The sequence below is a fragment of the Chelonoidis abingdonii genome, chromosome 1, assembly GCF_003597395.2.
Source record: "Chelonoidis abingdonii isolate Lonesome George chromosome 1, CheloAbing_2.0, whole genome shotgun sequence".
Classification (NCBI taxonomy): Eukaryota; Metazoa; Chordata; order Testudines; family Testudinidae; genus Chelonoidis; species Chelonoidis abingdonii.
Window position 1 is genome coordinate 162414579 of NC_133769.1, and position 21697 is coordinate 162436275.

At 42.2% G+C, this 21697-nt stretch overlaps 1 protein-coding gene across 14 annotated transcripts in view; it reads left to right on the forward strand.

Annotated features, from left to right (window-relative positions):
* The window catches only part of ZBTB20 (zinc finger and BTB domain containing 20), a 644993-nt gene that overhangs the window by 443248 nt on the left and 180048 nt on the right, over positions 1–21697 (forward strand). The window contains exon 1 of one of the 14 annotated variants that reach the window (XM_075072225.1): positions 1173–1231. The exons of 12 other annotated variants lie outside the window; for them this stretch is intronic. The gene's annotated coding sequence lies outside the window, so the exon portion shown is untranslated. Of the gene's footprint in view, positions 1–1172; positions 1232–12838; positions 12979–21697 lie in introns of those variants that run through there. One more of the 14 variants, XM_075072221.1, reaches the window with a different exon arrangement.

Sequence of the window (21697 nt, forward strand, 5' to 3'; positions counted from 1 at the left end):
GATTACAATTTAAAAGTATTATCCTAGGTAAAGGGAAACCTCTGCTGTATATTCTAGAAGAACCCCCCAAAAGCAGGGCAGATGGAAGTGGTATTTAATGTCCATTCACTTTTTTCTGTCTCCTCAGTATTTAACTATCTCTGTATTTGATTAGCACTCTGACCCTACTCCTTGCTGTGTTGTATCTTTCTCAATCCACCTAGAAGCCCTGCACGCACCCATTGCTTCTTAATTCATAAGTTTCTCTGCACATATTTGTTTGTCTCGCCTTGTCTGCTTCTAAATTCACAGTCTTTCCTGAGTGGAATGAAACTCAGTAACACTTGCACTAAATTTTGGAGCCTATAGTGAATGGGTGTGAAATCAGGCTGTGTGGGGCTCACTTCTCTCTGCTTCTTGATGGTTTCTATAAGCTTCAAAAGGAGAGTCACAGTTTTGGAGGGGTTTATGTAGATTAAACCCAAACCACTGCAGGTTCCTCCCTCAGTAGGTCTTTACAAATTTGACAATTTTGATTTAAATTAAATGACTGGCTTTTTAAAATATATTAGTTAAGTTTGTTAGTTTCAGACTCTCTTTTTCAACATATGAGCCTAAAAATTGTTTTGATTTAAAATTTAAACTTGGCAAGGGATTAGTTCATATGGTAAGAATTTTTTTTAGTTTATAATATGTTTTAATCATTTTTGGTGTTTTCAAAACAAATGGTGAAATGTGTTTTTCCTTCTATATTTGGCTAGCCTCCTCTAAGAGGCCTTAGTTCTCTCTTGTGTGTATATTTTGCTGTCAAGGATGCTTTTAAATAGACAAGGGCCTTGTGCTAGATCTGAACACCCACGAACTTGGGGAAAATTCAGATCCAGATCCTTCAGACCTGGACTTTGCATCTGAGGTCCATCTCTGTTATTAAGCAGAGGTCTCAGGCTAGCGGGGCACTGGGTAATGGGTCATGCCAAATGGTGCAATAGGTTGTGGGGCTGTGTTAGTATGGCAGCCAATATTTGGAGGTAGCTCAAATGTAAAAATAGGTGTGGAGCTAGCCCCATAACTCTGTTCTAAATAGCCTGTTTGGCTAAGAAGCTCTTTTTAAGGGTAAATTTCTATTCTTCATGCTGAGGTTACAGTGAGGCAAAATTGCCCTCAAATGGAGTGTACTCACTCTTCTCTTTCAGTCCTACTCAGAGTGTGTGTGATCCTGACATTCATGCTTTGCCATTCCCATGCAGCCTAGGTAAGTCCTTGTTTTTAAGTGATCCTCCTTGACAAATAGTGGCCGTAGCTGTGCAGTGGAAGGGAAAACAGGGTGTAAGTTAAAACTACATTTATAAGTTTGTTGAGTTCAGCTTAGCATCCCATGGTACGGAATGTGCATGCTTTCAAAAGAAATTTAAGATTGACCTCTTGACCAACCAGTACAACCAGCTGTACTGGAGATTCAGGACTGGGTGGTACCAGAGGATTAGTAATGGCATATGGAGCCCGTCAGTTTAAAGTCACACATTCATATTTGACCCAGGTTAGTAATGCCCAGAAGTCATTATTGTAAGATAGCTGTTGGATGGCCTCTGGGAAATGAGTTGGGGATTTGAGCCCAATTTCTAGCGGACAGGTATCCACATCACGCATAATCCATTTGTACTAAGTGTCCCCGCCTTTTGTGACAATCTCAGCAAAATGACCAAGTATGGAATGTTAGACTCCTGGACTGAATTACCCAATCTCTCCTATGAGCAATCCCTCTATGAAAAGACGGAAGCACATTAGTAGGGGCAGTGCTGGGGTAGCCTGCCCTACCCTGTCTGTACTGTACCTGTTCAGTGGATAAACTCAGTTTCCAGAGCTCTCAATCCAGCACCTTCCACTAACACTGAATTTACTCTGAAAGTTCACAGAAAGTATTTCGTAACTGACAGCATGTACAACATTGCATATACATCCATTTGGTTTCTACTTTCGTATCATGAAAAATATAAACAGGAAAACTACATTTTGAATTAATTAAGTTCTTCCTTTGCTGTTTATAAAAGATAAAAACTGCTTTTTTTTAAAAAAGGATTGATTGGTGTCATGTACATGTTCATTCACTTCTGTTTCTGCAAGATAATAAAAGTATTAACATGGAGGTGGAATAATGGTGTTTATAATTCCATCACCACTGTTTATATAAGATAAAAACAGTTAAAAAAACAGAACAAAAAATAGCGCGAGAACATTTGCTGTTACATACATACATTTTTTCCACTTCTGTTTATAAAGAATGTGGAGAAAAAAGTATAACCAGTTGAAGAGGACTTGATGCTGTTTATAATATGCTCAGTGCTGTTTACCTAAGATAAATTAGTTTAGAGGCTATGTAATGTGTCTAGGGAGAGGGGAATTGAGGTGACTGAGGGGCTACTGGGGCTGTGTCTCAAGAGCCTTATAATCTTTTCCTTTATTAGGGAATGCGGAGGTTACATGTTGCATCATTCCAGTGGGAATATGATACACTCTGTAAGGCAGGGACACATGGACATGTCATGCCAGCTAATGGCATGTACTCTGCCTCAGGGGTTCTGATGCATTCTCAGGGAAGTGGGAAATGAGAACTGGGAAGATACTACAATAGTTTGAAGAGGTCTCATGAACATTAAACCCTTTGGAATCACTGACCATAGACACAATCTAATAATAGATTTTCCTCTGTGACCTTATTTTGTTCTACAGCTATTCATATCAGGCTATTCCTGATTTCCTTGAGGGGAAAAAGACATTTAAAATGGCTTATATTTTATGGAGGCAAAGGAATGGCTCCTTTGAGGTTGGTTCTACTCTCAAACCAGCGTTGACTTTTTGATTCTGTCCAACCCATTTCTCCTCATACATAGGGCATATTGACAGATCAGGTAGGCTGCTGTGTATGAATATTCACTGAGGCTGAATAATGATGTGTCCTTTCTTGATATGAGCCAGAGGGACTGTATATGCCTAATAGAAGTAGAGTTGTGTGAACATTGCAAAAAAAAATTATTAAAAATTGCTTTGGCCGTACTCACACCCCTTTTGTATTTGCTTTGTGCAAACATTCAAGCATTTACTCTCATGCATACCTGCAAAAAGTACTCTTTAAAATCACATGCTCCTGTACTTTTAGATAGGGAACTATCAACTCATTTATTTGCTCTGTAAGAGGGATATTTTATGTAGGATGGGATTCTGCTCTGTCCAGGGCTCTCCAAGGTCCTGGGGAGAGCGCTGGCAGAGGGAGACAAATGGATCAGACAGGAGTCTGACCTTGCCTTCCACAGCTAAGATTGTGCCTGCAAATACAAGTATTTTGTGTGAATGGGATGCGAGAAAATTAAACTCTGTCCCTATCTAATCAATTGGACAATATTAGTGTTTTTGGAAGTCATGAGTCAGGAAGGATTATGTAGCCTAGAAAGTTACTAAAATTCCCTAAAACTGTTTGTTTCCTCTCACTAAACTACTTGCTGCCTTGAGAATATCAAAATTCCAGTGGCTTCTTCAAGACTTCCTCCTGATTATGCCCTCAGTTCAGCAAAGCACTTAAGACGTGATTGAATCCGTCTCTGCCAAGCAAAGCATTTAAACATATGCTTAATTTTAGCATGTGCTTAAATTCATTCCTATTAAGCAAAACATTTAATTTTAATCACATTCGAGTCCCATTGAAGTCAGTGGAACATAATCAAGTGCTTAAAGATAAGCACATGCTAAAGTGTTCTGTTGATTTAGGACCTATGGGAGTTTTGCACTAATCCAGTCAGGAAGCAGAACCAATACCATGTGACTCATGAACCAAAGCAACCAATTGTGTTGATTGGTCCAAACTAACCAACACAGAGTACCAAATACCAAATATTTGGAGCAAACTGTTCATGATCAGTCCATAGCATTGCCCCACAACAAGCAACAGCAACAACAATGCCAGTTACATTGAAGGTAGTTGCAATCTGCTAATGGATCATCTATGAGCAGAGGAAGGGAGCTAAATTAGTCAAGTAAATTATTCCTTGAAAATTATTCTCTCTGCTCTCATTATTAGCTTCTGCTTCCCCTAATGCTAATACAGAGATGGATGCAAATAGCAGGGACAGATCCATAAATCAGCTAGGGATGGAATTTTAAAGGGCTGCAGTCAGAAACTTTTTTAAAACAAAAAGTAAACTAACATGGAATTGAAATTTTATTTCTGGAATTGAGGGACACCTCTACCACCTCTGGGCTTTCCGGGTTGTTTTATTTGTTTCAATAGGGCACGCTGGAGGAGAGGGAACAAAGATTTTACCATTCAGGGTTTCATAATGAAGTTGCTCTACCTTGCTATTAGGCTTGAATGGCAGCATGTGCTGAAGGGAAGCTGGGGTGGGTTAGGAGTCAGAGCTGTGTGGGGAGCCCAGAACTAGGATAGCAGGAGGTGCTGCAAATTAGATTGAGCTGGTGGACGGGTGGGAGATTATACAGCATTTTGCCTGTGCTGTGACTGTGTCTCAGTGCCCATAATGAGCTGCTTTCCCATAAAGGATTTGGGGAGAAAGTACTGTGTTTGAATAGGGTCCCTTTAAAAAGTAGTTTTAAAACTGCTCATTTTCCATTCCAATCATGTATATCCCTCAATAAGACTGGAGCCAGATGCTGGTAGATCTGAAGAAAGCAACCCAGCCCTTTTCTTATCATATCTGACAGAGATGACAGATTTTAAAAGCCCAGTGGCTTTTTCGATAGCCTCTAACAAGAACTGGGACTTACCAGGCTGCATTTGTCTGGCCAAACAAGGCTGTATTTCTCTGCTAAATCCCATGAAGATATTCAGCAGAATCTTACACTTAGTATCTAAATTAATGATATTCTTTTGTTTTTGCCATGACAAAAACCACTCTCCACTAGATACATAATGTTAAAGTTTTTGTCTTGGGTGTATTCTGTAAAAGCTTTTTCAGCTTCATCATTTTGACAAGCTGATTCCATTAAATCATCCACAATTTTCATGTATTTTTTTTTCTTTTCTGACATTAGAAAACTGTGATAATTTGTGGGGTTACAAGATAGCTCCCTCCCCCCCTCCCCAATCACATTTGGGAGAAACATCAGCATTTTCAACAGAGCAATTACTGCTGTACATGTAGTTACTCCTGGGGGAATTCTGCACAGTGCAGAATTTTGCAGAAATTAGCATTGTGCACGCAGAACTTCCTTTCCCCCACAGAAATGGGCTGCAATGCTACTAGCCTCCACTAGGGGCCACTAGACCCGGTAGAGCCTAGCTCGTACATAGAAGACAGTGCTGGGGGAGGGAGAGGGAGCTAGAGCAGTGGTTTTCAAACTTTTTCTGGAGACCCAGTTGAAGAAAATTGTTGATGCCTGTGATCCAATGGAGTTGGGCATGAGGGGGTTGGGGTGTGGGAGTGGCTCAGGGTTGGGGCAGAGGGTTGCAGTGCAGGGGTGAGGCCTGTGGACTGGGTCCAGGAATGAGAGGTTCAGGAAGTGGGAGGGGACTCTGGGCTGGGGCAAGGGGTTGAGGTGTGGGAGGGGGTCTGGGCTGGGGGTGCAGGCTCTGGGGTGGGGCTGGAGATGAGGGGTTTGGGGTACAGGAAGGGCTCTGGGTTTGGGAGGGCTCAGGGCTGGGGCCGGGGATTGGGGCATGGGGTTGGGTCAGGGCTTACCTCGGGCAACTCCTGGTCAGCAACGCAGTGGGGGTGCTAAGGCAGATTTCCTGCCTGTCCTGGCACCGCAGACCACGGTGTGCCTCGGAGGTGGTCAGCTGGTGGTCCGTCTCCTAGGCGGACGCGCGCAAACACCACTGCCCCCAGCTCCCGCTGGTCGGTTCCCAGCCCCCGCTGGTCGGTTCCCAGTCAATGGGAGTGCAGAGCCAGTGCTTGGGGGCGGCAGCGTGTGGAGCCCTGTGTCTAGGAGTCGGACCTGCTGCTGGTCGCTTCTGGGGCGCAGCGCAGTGTCAGAACAGGTAAGAACTAGCCTGTCTTAGCTGGGCAGCACCGCTGATGGGACTTTTAATGGCCCGATCGGCAGTGCTGACCAGAGCTGCCGTGACCCAATGCCTTCCATTCCATGACCCAGTATTGGGTCACGACCCACAGTTTGAAAACCACTGAGCTAGAGGGTTCCTGGCAGCTGCAGTTCCCAGCATGCCTTGAGGGAAGGTGAGGGCAGCGCACAGGAAACTCCATGCAAGCTTGGGACTGAGCATCAGGCTGTTTCTCCCTCTGGATCCCTGCACTCTGGGGGAGAGAAGTGTATGTGTCTGGGCTGAGGGGGTATGGATGGGCTTTGTTGGGGAAGAGTATGATTATCTGGGCTGGGGACCCCATGACTGAACTATGAGGGGAAGGAAGTGTGGGCATCCGGGTTGGGGGGTCTCTGTGGCGGCGCTCTGGGGGGAGGGGTTTGGGATATATTGGCTGCAGTGGCCGCGTGGCTGGGCTAAGGGGAGGGGGCTATGGGTGTCTGGTCCCCTACCTGGGCTTGGGGGAGGGCAGAGAAACAGGAACTGGGTTGTTCTGGGGTTTCTTTAATACTCCAGGGGGAATTTTTGTGTGTGTCTGTATTGTTACAGACATATTTGCTGACAGGTATTTTGAAATAAATTACCAAAATAATTGAAACTAGCAGGTTATTTAGTATTATGTTGACAAATAAAATTTGCAGAATTTTGCAAAAAATTTAAAATATTGTATGCAGAATTTTTAATTTTTTTGGTGCAAAATGCCCCCAGGGGTAATGTAATGTCTACTTGCTGGACTGCTCCATAACTTCTCCTTGAGTGCTTTCTTAGGACTTAGACATAATCTCATTTGATAGATCACCACCGGTGGTTTGTTAAACTCTTATTATTTAAAATGCTCTGGACACAGATCAGGTTTCTTTACTTGGTATTTATCAATGTCTCACTTGCCTTGAAATGGAAACCGCCAAGAATTTTGACAAATGAAGATTTCCTAGTTGCACTCAAACATCTGAGCAGATGATATTAATCTCTCAACACCTCTGTGAGGAGGTGAATTATTATTCTCTCCATTTTACATGGGGAGAAAACTCAGGCTTGACTCTGCAGAGACACATATGGAGTCTAGGGGGAAGCTAGACCACAAAACCACTGCTTGAGTTCCAAGAAATACTTTCTGTCTGCCATGCAAGGCTTGGTACAAATGAGCCTCATTACAAAGCTACCTCTTGGCATCACTCTGGTTGAAATCAATGGGAGGGTATGATAATCAGTATTTATGAGGTGACCCTCAAAGCAGAACAACCCTTTGTGTGTGTTGCAAGGGAAGGAAAATCTATCTAAGGTATTAATATGGTTCCTATTACTGTAGTATCTAAACCCCTCAAAATCTTTAATGTATTTAGTCTTAAAATTCACCTTTGAGGTAGGAAATGCTATTATCCATCATTTTACAGATGGGGAACTCAGGCACCTACAGACTAACCTGTCCACAGTTATGTAGAAAGTACATGGTGGAGAAATGAAGCAAAGTCCCAAGGTAGCACTCAACTACTGCACCACGTTTCCTTTCTTCTGCCTTAAATCCCTGCTTGTTGCCATGTATTCTCTCACTGCTCAGATTAACAGCTTCCTCTTCCCCAAGACTGAATAGCTGGCTAGCTCAGCTTCCGAGCTTGTGCACAGTTTATTCCCCTCATTTAAAACAGCAGAAGCACTGGCTGCATGCACAGACCATTATCCTAGTTGAGTTGTTAAAGTTACCTTAATGCTGGCTTTATTTTCTGTAGTGGTACTGAAGGAAAATGTTTCATTTGAAAGGTTTCAGACCTCTATCCTCCCAACTCCTGATCACAGTAATAACGAACCTCAAGGAGTCATTAGCGAAGGCTCAAACAATATCCTGTAACAAGTCAGCAATGAAGAAATTGGCATAGTTTATCTCTTGATTCATGTTCTTATGGAGATAATGAGTTGCAAAATAAGGCCAGCATTTCTCTTGTGCTGTACAAAATCTTAACAAGAGACATTGGGACTGATTCCCCCCACCTTACTAATGTTGAATATAATCCTGCAAGAGGCTGTAATAGCCAGAGCCCATCTACAGAAATGGCATGCTCTTATAAAGTGGTGCCACTTTTTATTTACTGTGCTGATCTTTATGCTGACTTGGCCTTGGTTGGTGTAACTTCTTGCATTGTTTACAGGTGCTGGGCAAATGGTTTAATGTTTATATTCAAATCCAACCCATATTAAGATTTTTTTTCATTCAGGAAATTAATATGATGAGCTATATAAACTGGGTTTGGATAAACTTATGGATTTGTTTGCTTCTTTGTTGTCTTCTCTCTTTTGTTGTTGTTGTTGTCATTGTGAATAGACACCTATGCTTTATAGGAAAGCTGATAAATAGATAACAAAACCCATAACTCACCACTCAGTGACTTGTAAAATCTCTGTCTCTGCTATTTGGTTTGGCTTCTGCCATCAAAGGTCTGAGGTTTTCTTAGCAAAAGGAATTTTCAGATAGGTCTTCTTTAAAAATTTCTAGTGTCATTTGATACTGTTCAAAAAAGGGCATCAGGAGATTTGGGTTCATTTCCTAATTCTGCTGTTGATTTGCTATGTGACTTTGGACAGGTCACTTTACCTTGCTGCTTTTTGGTTTCTTCCTCTGAAAAATGGAGATAATGATAATTGGCCAAAAGAAATGAGGCCTAACATTCAATTTGATGGCATTTCTCTGTTTGTCTGACTATATTGTGCTAAGGTTTGAAGACCACATCTGATCAGTTCCAAAAAATCAGGGAACGGTCTAGGCATCTATGAGAAGAAGAGACCTATTGAATTTGGTGACAGTTGGGAAACAGGAACATGGGAAAAGCCTGATTTCCACGCACTGCCTATTTGGTGCTGCAAGCAAAGAATGTCTCCCCCACCCTCACACCGTCACAGCCACCCAAAGCATTCCAGGAGAGGTGGGGAGAAGTTGAGAACCAGCAACCAGTTATGGATCCTGATTCTTTGCCCAAGTTAGGTTAGAGCCTGAGGGATGCTCTTAGGTGCACTGGCTGACTGTATTCCCGAAGGATCATCTACTGTTCCAGCCAGAGCATGGCTTGTTCCGGTCTTCTCCCCCAAAACACCCCTCTTAATACTCAACACACAGTCAACAGACAGGGAACCTGTGTGAATGGAGGCATAGGAGCCAGCTAGCCCATTTGTGTGCCCAGTAGGGTTTCCCCAAACTGAGGGAATTTTCCTTTTTAGCTCCTGAGAAGCATAAAGGGGAACAGAACAAGCAGGAGAATCATCTCCAAAATATTGATTGTGACACCTTGGCCTTTTTGAAATTATGTGTTTGGCCATCTGGCTGAAAAGGCTAGATACCACTGATGTATAGCCATTCTCTATTTACTGTGAGCTTAATTCTGCACTTACTCATGCAGCTGCATGACCCCATTGGCCTCTGTGGGATTGGAGGGGTGTAAAAGAGAGCACAGTTTTTCCTGTAATGCTTTTTGTCTAGGTCCAAATAGTACATGCTACCATGAGAGCACAGTTTGCTACAGGCAGTACAAATTGTAAAAACTACAGAACAAAATTAATGTCACTAGGTTAAGATCTCCAGGATTTGCTGCTGTTGTGTATGATGTCTGACAATTTAGCATGTTCCTGTATGTCTGCATAGTCTCATGGTGTGATTGTTTTATTGGGTATACTGATGGAGAAGAAACTTTTCGGTCTCTTTTCTTTAAAATTTCGTATTGAATTTTGTTCTGTAGATCTAGGCTTAATATATTCCGGCTTTTTCATCATGACTGCTTAGACACTTCATCCCTGACTTATAATGCGCCCTAATGTTCCAGTCCTAAACCACAACACGGGCTGCACAGCTCTCCCAATATACCATAAATTTGATTTCTAATGCCTACTTTTATTCTTGGATCTTCACAGAGCTCTGCAAATACACCTCAATCATCTCCTGCAGCATCTGCTGCTATTCCACCCCGGGGGTCTCCACACACAACTCTGCCAATGCACCTTCGTTCTGTCCTACATCTCTCCCTGCTGTTCCGTTCCTGGGCTCTCCTCACAGCTCTGCTCAAGCCCGTCGCTGCTGACCTGCAGCGTCCTTGAGGGAAGAGCATTTCTGAACCCGATGCCCCAAATTGAAAGTGTTAATTATGTCTTGGAGAAAAAGGAGATTTGGGGGAGAATTGGCATGCCTGACTTTGGAAAGGAATTACATAGCGTTCGTTGGAGTGCCTTGGCTCTTGAGTTGCAAGTGCAATTCAAAAGCCACCATATAAGCAAATTATCAGAATACACTAGATTTTTTGATCACCCTTGGAAGTCTTTAATACCAAACAAGAAAGTAATAATTATTAATAAAAACCATCAATCAATAACTGTACTCATTTCCCAGGGTCTCTTCCTCACATCAGTACCCTATTTATATGAGCCATTGGACTTTTAAAGTAATTATCTAATTGTTAACACTAGACAATAAGCCAAACTTCAGTAATTGCTTTTATTAACTACCAATGCATGTTATCACTAGTACAACGTTTTTCAACTTAACATTTCAATATTTAGTGTTTGAGTTATTCATATTCAGTTTGCTTAATACTTCAGTAGTCATTTTAATTTGACTTTGTGTGTCTTGGAACACCATATTCATAAAGGCTTTGACTTCTTCCAGGTGACATAGGAATTTTCCAAGGTGTTCTGGATTTCTGTAATCTCTTTGACGTTCACTCTGTTTTCTTAGGCTGTGATTCAGAAAGGCATCTCTATTTGGGATAACACTTAGCACATGATTGAATTTAGGTACGTGCTTAAGTGCAGTTCTTCATCGAGGTCTTAAAGCTGAGTCCAAATATTGCAATTAAGTCCTCTTTTCAGAAATGGCCAACAGAGGAAATTTTTTAAATCAGTTGACTCAGAATCAACTGATTTTAAGTTGTCCCTGTTGAATTCCCTCAAGGAATTGGTTTGTGACTAAAGCTATTACAAATTATAATTAATACTATTTCTTGTCATCTTTAAGTCAAAATATATGCTCTAGATATAGGTAGCTGGTTTATGGATAACATAATATTAACCCTTTGTGGCGCTTTGTGAAAACTTATTCTCATCCACAAACTAGCCTCAGCAGCTCAGCTGCTGAAGCTGTGATGTATCTTCTGGAGAGCTCTCCAGCCGTTTCTTTGAATGTGCTTTCTTCAAAGGTGCTTTGTGTGGAGAGACTGAAGATTCTCCTTAGGCAGCAAGAGACTCCTGATGGATGTTAATTGGAGTTCAGTTTTCAGATACCAGAGAGTCCTCTTTTACTATAAAAGCAGCAGAGAATCCTGTGGCACCTTATAGACTAACAGACGTTTTGGAGCGTGAGCTTTCGTGGGTGAATACCCACTTCGTCAGACGCAGGTAGTGGAAATTTCCAGGGGCAGGTATATATATGCTATAGAGATAACAAGGTTTATAGTTCAGTCAGGTTAGCCCTGACTGAACTAAACACTGTTATCTCTACTTGCTGCTAGCATATATATTACCTGCCCCTGGAAATTTCCCTACCTGCTCTGACGAAGTGCCCACGAAAGCTCACGCTCCAAAACGTCTGTTAGTCTATAAGGTGCCACAGGATTCTCTGCTGCTTTTACAGATCCAGACTAACACGGCTACCCCTCTGATACTCTTTTACTATATGTGTTTTTCATTGGTTTCTGTGAGAACTGCGGTTAGGACTTCTTTTCGGTGGAGTTATCTAAGGAATGTAGGTCATATACAATTAGAGTTAAGATTTTGATTTTGATTAGCTTCCTATGTCTTATGTAAAAAACTATATCACCCAATCTTATTGTCAGGCAGTATTTATTCAAAAGTCTGTTTCCCCAAATTGTTCTTTTTTCATCTTCAAGTGAAAGCTGTATAAACTCCTTGATTTATTAATAGATTCTATGTAATGTTTGTGTGTGTGTGTATGTGTGTATAGAGAGAGAGAGAGATATAAATATGTGTGTATGTATGTATATATATATAATATAATATAAAGCCTTATACAGTTAGTATTCCTTAATCTTAACATCTATGTTACGTCTTACTAAAAGAGCAAAAAGCTGCAATCCAGGCTGTTTCTTTCATCTGTTTTTAATTACCAACAAAAGGAGGAGGGGAGCTCTTTTTGTTCCAATACAAGTGCAAAATGGAACCATATTTCAAAACAAACTAACTTATATACTAGGTAAAGGAAGGACAATGTATAGTTATCTTGCACTGTGTACATTTTAAAATGTGTGATTAAGGAAACTGCAACTTTCTTGTCTTTAAGTCGAGAAAAGGGAAATCTAGTTATTTTTCCTGTTATTGGAGATGTCTCTTCTGGAGATATTTTATAAGCTTTGTCCTTGAAGAACAGGTAACCTATTTTTCATCAGTAAATCAAAATTGTTAAGTCTTTATCACATCCTATTATGCAAAACTTACAGAACCAGTAATTTGGTTACTTTTTTCACACTGTATCATAGCTTTCTATCTTCAAATTCATTTTTTTGGTTTCATTATAAAACATAATCAATGCATGCATATAAAATACATTTCACTGTATATCAAAACATGTCTTAACTTTAAAGTAAGTGTAAATATCGTTTGTTATTTGTGCAACTCTGTCCTACTCCGGATGTGAGATTCCATACACAGCTCTGCCATTGCTGCTTATGTTTGACTTGCAGCATCCCCTGCTAGTAGTTTGCCTTGATTGGATAGAGGCTGACAATCGTGAGACCATCTTCTAGGTTCTTTCTGAGTCTTGGCTTCCTTAGCATTAGTCCATTAGAGTGACTTTCATTTCCTGTCTTGTCTGATAGCCCCAGAGCATCAAGTCATTCCTTTGCTACATCTCAAGAAGGGATATACTGCTCAACTAGAATGTATTAGACTGAGAAGCTGCCTGTCTGAACAAATAGAAGTAGAAATATGAAAGAAGACTGAAAAGCTGGCCATTTACTCCTTTGGTGTCTGCTTCTGATCCTGTCACTGAAATCTACCAGTATGTCTGCGCCAGAGTTGGAAGTGTAATTTCCAGCTTGGGTAAATGTATGTGCATAAGCTTTGATTGAGCTAGCATGCTAAAAACAGCAAAGTGGCCATGGCAGCATGGGCAGCAGGATGGGCAAGCTGCCCAAATGAGTACCTAGGGTCTTAGACAGGATTGTAGTCAGGTGGCTAGCCTGTCCCGCCACTTTCACCACCTCAGCTACATTGCTACTTTCAGCGTGCTAGCTTGATCAAAGCTAGAGCACATACATCTACCCAAGCAGGAAACGACACCTCCAACTCCAATATGGGTGTACCCAATGAGAAAACTCAATGGACCTCAAAGGGAGCCAGATTGGGCCCTTGAAAACAGAATTTGTGGGAGGACCACCATTTGACTGCCTGCTCCGTTTGTTTCCATGCTGTAACACGTTCTGGTTGAGTAGCTGCACAGCACTGAAGTCCAGGTCCATGACTACAGTCTTAGGCACTATGGTAATACAAGTAGTAAATAATAATAATCAATCCACAAGCAAATATCATTGTACTGTGACATCTGTTAATAACAGGCAATAAGAGAACTGCAGATATTTTAACTGTTAATAGGTAGCCATTTAAGACAGCGTGACAATAAAAATAAGTCCTTTTAGATCAGTTTTCCTTGTGCTTTGCCAAGGCACTTTTCCTGATGCCCACTTCTCAATTTAATGCAATGCCCTTTGCTAATGCACTCTCACGTTGATAGGAGGTTAAAAATTATGTTCTTGGAGTGATCCCCTGATATTAAAGAAAGTTCCACCTCTGGCCTCCTTCCCAAGCTGATTGTAATATAGTTTGTTACACAGGTGGGCAGGTCAGTACATTGCCAGAAGCATTTTAGGTGGCCACCTGCTACAGTGTGAGTTAATGTAAAGGAGATAGAAGATCTCACAGGGATTGAGATTTTGCTGGCCATTAACAGAGGTGATTGCAAATAGCAAAAGGTAATTAGTACAGGTTTCACTATACCAGTTTTCCATCTGCTGCTGGCTACTGGTTTTTGAGCTGATCCCTTCACTCTAATGTCAGCTATTTGCGTGCTCTATCTTGGATTCTGGATGAAAAGGACATTTAGTGAAAAGGGACATAAATCAACAAAATAACAATGTAACCTGTAGAAATATGAATCTATGTAGATTAATCCATGTTTCCCAAATTGCATACTAGGTCGTAATTCAATCAAGGGGTAGGGGTCTTGTGACGTTTATGAACATTTATGAATAGCATGAGGGCTCAGATTAAATGTCAGCCCTGATATTCAATTCAGGATCACATATTATTGTTGTTCATTAATATATAAAAACAACAATTATATCCGCTAAAATCCTCAATTTAATTTTGCTGTAATCCGTCTCTGCCTGTGTCAGACACGCAATGAACTTTCTCTCCACCTCAGATTCAGATCATTCACAGGGCTCTATTGAATTTCAGCTCAGAAGGGTTTGATGTGTTGCTGTTTTTTTTCCAGACATGGGCTTGGATTAATTTGGGCCCTGTTTGGACTGAGAATGTAATATCATTAGGATTTCTCTATTGCCTTGTTTGCCCCGTCCTCCTTTGGCACTAAGTTCTATATCAGATGCTATAAGGGTAAAAAACATCCAGTGGTGTAAAAGCCGTGGAAAGCTTACAGTGCAACAGAACCTTCAGTGGAGTTGGTATACAGCACAGACTGCATGTGATAGAGCTGTGCTCCATGCCAGCTCCACATAGGCCCTTGGAGAGGGCAATCGTAGGTAGGAGCATGTCCAGTTAATTCATGATTACATGAATCCAGTGCCCGTCTTCCCTGTGTAATGGATGTTCAGGAGTTGCACCCTCTGTTCCAGTCCATGCTTTGAACTAATAATAGTCAGCACCTCTGTAGTACATTTTATTTGTTAAGATCTCAAAGCACTTTGCAAAGATAATCAGCATTATTTCTGTTTGACAGATTGGGAAACAGTTACAGAAAGATGAAATACCTCTATCCAAGCCACATATGATAAACATTTTCAAAAGCTCATTCAGTCACTTAGGAGCCTGCGTCCCATTTGCAGAAGTGACTTGTGCACTTAGGATCCTGTGGGCTTGTCTGCATGAAGCAGCAATGTGCACTGTGGGGTTGTGATTTCTAAAACACACTAATGTGTTACACATTGATTGGTCTGTGTAGACCCTGCTGATGCACACTAAAAGTTGCCTAGCATGTTTCTAAGTTAAAGCACACTTGGGAAACTTTAGCGTGCACCAGCACCAACAAGTCTACACCGACCAATTAATTTCCAACATATTATTGCACTTTAGAAATCACACCTGTATAGGGCAAATTACCCTGCTGTGGAAACAAGCCCAAAGTCTTGTTGATTTTCAATTATAAGTAGGTTCCTAGATTCCCGAGTCATTTTTGAAAATGGGACTTGGACACCTAAATCACCTAAGTGCTTTTGAAAATTTTAGTCTTTGGGCCAGATTCTGCCATCCTTACTCCTATGGAGTAGTAACTCAGACCACAAGTAGTCCTATGATTTAAATAGGGCTAATCAAGAAACAACGTTAGAGGAAAGTACTACTCAGTGTGAGTAAAGGTGGCAGAATCTGGCCACTGGAAGTTAGTGGCACAGCTAAGACTAGAACATGGTGTCCAGACTATTTACTGGACAACACTGCCTTGAAGTAGTGGCCATAGAGGCATTAGTGGCATGACCCACATCTTGCTGGTGAGTTAGGAATTGAATTTTATCCCCTCGACCACCACCATCACTGTGGGCCCTTATGGAAAATCCTCTTACATAAGCTTCAGTGAGGATGAGGGTGGTAAAAAGTGAAATTCTGCTACGGTTAGTAGTAGTGGCTTTTCCTTGGGAACTGTTAAATAGTCTTAGGAACTGGAGAAGTAGAAGATTAGTTGGTCATCTTGTACACACCCACCACATATATTAATTTTGGGTTGAAAACACATGACATCAGAAAGAGAAGGATAACAGTGGCATATGAGTCAGAGGATTATTCCACTTATAACATGGAGTACTGGAAAGTAAATGGTCAATTTTCATAGATTTTATTTTTTTACATGTTATATAATAGTGTTTCATGGAGAAATCAGCTGTGCTAATGCAATGTAATTAGGTTGTATGTCTCTAGTGACAAAGTGTGTCTCAAAGTGCCATATAATAAAAAGTTACACTCTATCATTTTAATAGGTTAAATTCTGCTCTTAGTTTCAGTGAAGTCAATGAGGTTGCAAAGGGGTAAGAGAGTAGAGTTTGGCCCACATCTCATATGTTTTCTATATTTATCTAACATTGAGTGAATCACGGTTTCCTCAGATACATCCTGTTTTTTCAATACTTCACATGGAAAATTTTATTTTTATATTTTGCACATGACTTAAAATCAGCGCCTGGACCACTTGTGATCATTAAAGATTTTATGGCACTTTTGGCAGAATGTTAGCCCTGGTGACTTGCCAAATTCCAATTTAGGCCTAGTGTAATTACTCATCTAAAATTTCCCTACAGTTTTCATTGGATATAGTGCTCTTCCTCACTTCTTCCACTTCATATTTCTGTAGTGTTGCTATGCACTGTTAAACAGTTGTTGAGTGCCACCCCAGAACTGACTGCCTTTCAATAGTTAACGTGATTTTTGTATATGCTCTCTGTGGCCTAATTCTGCAAAAGCCGATGAATATGTTCTGCAAAATGGTGAGAGCCCTCACTTCCCAATTAAGTCAATGTTCAGTACTTAACTTTATAAACTAAGGGCTCAGTCCTATAATTGGCATTTTTTGGCATTAAAGTTGTTACTGTAAATGATGCAAGTAGCGACACCTATATTTAAGATTGGCTGGTACTTCCCATTATAACACCCTGTTTTCAATTCCTTATAACTGCCAAACTTTAAGAATTTGGGCTGATATTTTTTACGCTGCGTCTGCCTCCAGCTGATTTTTCCCCCCTCCTGAAAATTTCAGCAGAAACAGTTCAGCTATTTCTCAGAAAAAGATTAGGGAAAAATACATTATTAAAAAATTACCATGTTAAAAGATTCTTACAGTGGTTTCATTGAGAAACTCGAATGCCTCTAAGCTTGGATCAGAGACTTGAAATGTAAGTAGGGATGTGCCTGTTGTCACTCCTGTGAAAATCTACCCAACTTTAACCAAGTTATGACACTTTCAGTTCACATCTATTCAGTGAGGTCTTTTTAGAATTTGTCAACCAAATGCTCCGAAGATTCTGTCTACACTGAGGATGCTCCATCCCAGGGCTGCAGGGGCTGGGCAGGACTTTAGGTAGAATTACTGCTCCCAGGTGCTGGGGCTATTGCAGTACTGGACACAGAAATGGAAAGCAGGGAGACTGTATCTCCTGTGGTCTCAATTCTCTCTGTGTTGATGCCCAGTCCGCAAGGAGGAGGAGGAGGAATGGACAGGGAGTGGCGGCTCCAATCACAGACGGTGGAGATGGGAGAGGGGGAAGGGACAGATCAGTGCACTGGGAGGGGGATCTCCCAAGCTATCATAAGCATACGTCCCAATTCTGAATCTTAGAGTCCAAAAAGTGGGTGCCTGCATGAAACCTCCAAGCTTAATTACCAGCTTAGATCTGATATTGCTGCCACCAGACAGGAATCAGTGCCTGTCTCACTCTGGTCTCCCCAAAACCTTCCCTGGGGAACCCCCAAGACTCAGATGCCCTGAGTCTCACAACAAAGGGAAATAACCCACTTCCCTTCCTGCTCTTTGACTTCTCCCAGATTTCCCCGCCCTGGGTATACTGGAGATTCGCCTGCTATCATCTTGAAACACAAACAGATGAGGAATTTACCTTCCCCCTCCTTCTTTTCCCCCCTCCAGTCTTCCTTGAAGAGAGAGTAATCCTGCACAGAGATTCTATCCTGCCTTAACTAGAAAAAGAAAAGTCAACAAAGTTTAAAAAAGAAGCTTTATATAAAAAGAAAGAAAAGACAAAAAAATAATCTCTTTATCAAAGTGACAATACAGGGTCAATTGCTTAAAGAAAATATGAATAAATAGCTGTATTCAAAAGAAATACAATTTACCATTCCTGCAACTACACACATGTAAATACAAACAAAACTATAAAGCCTAATGTTTTGCTACCTTTGTACTTACAACTGGGAAACAGAAGATTTAGAAGCTGGAGATAGATCCTCATAGCTGAGAGCAACAGAGAGACAAAACCTCAAGGACAAAGAACACCCACAAATTCCCTCCCTTGAGCTTTGAAAAATCCTGTTTCCTGATTGGTCCTCTTGTCAGGTGTTTGGTTCCCTTTGTTAACCCTTTACAGGTAAAAGAAACATTAACCCTTAGCTATCTGTTTATGACACAAGCCCCTGCTGCAAAACAGCACACCCACACCCCGCCACCAGCAATTGCGATGGAGGGCATAGTTCAGTGTCCCTGATACTCCCCACTGCAAAATAGCAACACCCCGCCCCCACCCCACTGCTTGCAAGCCAGATGCTGAGGACAGGAGTAGGAAACTTTCCAGCTGCACCACTGCTGTTTCCCCGATCCCAGCTCCTCCCTCCCCCACAGCAAAAACCTTCTCTTCCAGACCTTCCCCTCTGCACATGCGGTCCACACAGGCAGGCTCTGTCAGGTAGGGCAAATGGACTGGGCTGTATGCCCTGGACCTGCACAGAAGGGCCAGGGTGAGGAGGGGAGTGGAAAGACACAGTTTGGAGGGGAGCAATGCCACTATATGCCCCCCAATCTCCACCTTCGAATGTAATGTCACAATGTCACAAATATTGCTCTTATGCGGCGGCTATGTTGCTGTTACAAGGTGGACAATTCACGGTAGGGAAAGTGTTCCTTGCAAGTGGCAGTTGCTCTTACAAGATGTAGCTGCAAATAAGTTTCTACTGTGTCCATTTCCCAGCATTTTATTCTGCCGCTGGGAGGTTCCACTTGACCCTTTTAAAACTCCCCTACTATCATACCAATATGTTTGATGAAAGGATTGCATCAAAACTAGAGCTGTCAACATTTTTTCATCAAACAGTAATTGAAATAAAAAGTGGGGTTTTTCTCTCAAAAATGAAAATTTTTACTAAAAAAATTAATCGGCTTTCAATTTTAAAAAAATTGGTTTTGAAAATAGGTTTACCAAAAGCACAAATTTTCATGTCAAAAACCATTTTAGAAAACCAAATATGTTTTGGTTTTCAGTTTTTTTCATTGAAAAACAAAATAAAACATTTTTGCAGGAAATTTCAATTAAAAAAACCCAAACCTGAAATGGTTTTGGAATTTCCCATGGGAACAAAAATCAGTGTCTGCGAGTTATAGCTTGAATTGCAACCCTTTGTCGGTAACAAAACTCATGCTCCTGAGGTCGCTTTGTTCTTGATGCCTATGCCAGCCAGCATGTTGCCATTCCCGGGATGGCCGCCCCAACTGAAGCTGTATGCATCTTGCTAGCTGGCCTACAGTTCCAGTGATTCTTCTCTACCCTGGAATTCTCTCTAGCTATTCCTTCCCACTTAGACTCATAGACTTTAAGGTCAGAAGGGCCCATAATGATCATCTAGTCTGACCTCCTGTACAATGCAGGCCACAGAACCTCACCCACCCACTCCTGTAACAAACCCCTAATCTATGTCTGAGTTATTGAAGTCCTCAAATTGTAGTTTGAAGACCTCAAGGTGCAGAGAATCCTCCAGCAAGTGACCCGTGCCCCATGCTGCAGAGGAAGGCGAAAAACCTACAGGGCCTCTGCCAATCTTCCCTGGAGGAAAATTCCTTCCCGACCCCAAATATGGCGATCAGTTAAACCCTGAGCATGTGGGCAAAGACTGCTTGCCTGCGTGCTTTATTGTCCTCCATCACCTCCTCCCCCCCCCCCATTATTCTCCCTGGCCCAGAATCTGCTGCCCCACTCCTCCTTACACATAGGGTTGCCAGGCGTCCGGTTTTCGACCAGAATGCCTGATGGAAAAAGGACCCTGATGGCTCCAGTCAGCACTGCTAACCAGACCATTAAAAGTCCAGTCAGTGGTGCAGTGGGGCTAAGGCAGGCTCCCCGCCTACCCTGGCTCTGCATGGTTCCCTGGGAGCAGCTAGCATGTCCCTGCAGCCCCTAGGTGCAGGGGCGATCAGGGAAGCTTCTGCACGCTGCCCCAGCATCAGCTCTGCAGCTCCCATTGGCTGGGAACAGTGGCTAATGGGACTGTGGGTGTAGGGCCTGCGGGTGCAGGGATCGCGCAGAGCTGCCTGGCCCCTCCGCCAAGTGCCAGACATGCCAGCACTTCCAGGAGCAGTGTGGAGCCAGGGTAGGCAGGAAGCCTGCTTAGCCATGCTGTGCCGCCGACTGGGAGCTGCCTGAGGTAAGCACTGCCCGGATGGAGACTGCACCCTGAACTCACTGTCCTAGGCCAGAACCACGTCCCACACCCTAACTCCGTCCCAGATCCCACATCTCCACTTCCATGAAATGATACTTCAGAACATCAATCTTTTGTATAAACCTTTGCTTTCAATCTCAAATAGGAACAGATCAGCCATTTGGAACAATTCAGAGTAGCAGGGTTTGACTCATCTTGTTCATTAATTCATTCCATGTTAATGTGTCCTGGACAGTAGGTTTACAGTATAGCTCAGATAATCCATAACATACGTAGGTAAATCCAGAGGAGTGAAGTTCTGGAACAGCCTTCCAAGGGGAGTAGTGGGGGCAAAAGACATATCTGGCTTTAAGAGTAAGCTTGATAAGTTTATGGAGGGGATGGTATGATGGGATAGCCTAATTCTGGCAATTAAATTGGCAATTCAGCAAGTAAGTATGCCCAGTGCTCTGTGATGGGATGTTAGATGGGATGGGATCTGAGTTACTGCAGAGAATTCTTTCCTGGGTGTATGGCTGGTGAGTCTTGCCCACATGCTCAGGGTTTAGCTGATCACCATGTTTGGGTTCGGGAAGGAATTTTCCTCCAGGGAAGACTGGCAGAGGCCCTGGAGGTTTTTTGCCTTCCTCTGCAGCATGGGGCACGGATCACTTGCTGGAGGATTCTCTGCAGCTTGAGGTCTTCAAACTACAATTTGAAGACTTCAGTAACTCAGACATAGGTTAGCAGTTTGTTATAGAAGTGGATGGGTAAGATTCTGTGGCCTGTATTGTGCAGGAGGTCAGACTAGATGATCATAATGGTCCCTTCCGACCTTAACGTCTATGAGACTCTGTGTTATGCTAAGTACTTAGACTACCAGAAGACAATAGTTCCCCCAAACATTCTCTCTTGAAGCAGAGGTCTCTTTTCTACTAAGGCTGTAGGTAACACATCAATTTTAGGCCAAAGACAGAAGAGACTGACATGCCACTACTTATCCACAAAACAAGCAGTTGTAGTGTAAGCTTCCTCAGCACTCTGCCCCCATAATGGGTCTCACTTCTGACCTGTAGGAACTGTATCTAGGGCCAAGAAGAGGAGTTCACTCTCTGTGGTCAATTTAATCCTTAACCTCTCTCCTGAGACTACTGACAAGGAGGCCAATTAGTGCCAATTATGGTAGTGGGCTTTGTGAAAAGAACACCTGTCCACAGGGACCACCATCTTATTTCACACAAGCAACTGAATAGCCACTAGATGGTAACATCACTTAATCTCTGCTGATTTGAAATGGATTCAGACTAGCATCCTAGGGAT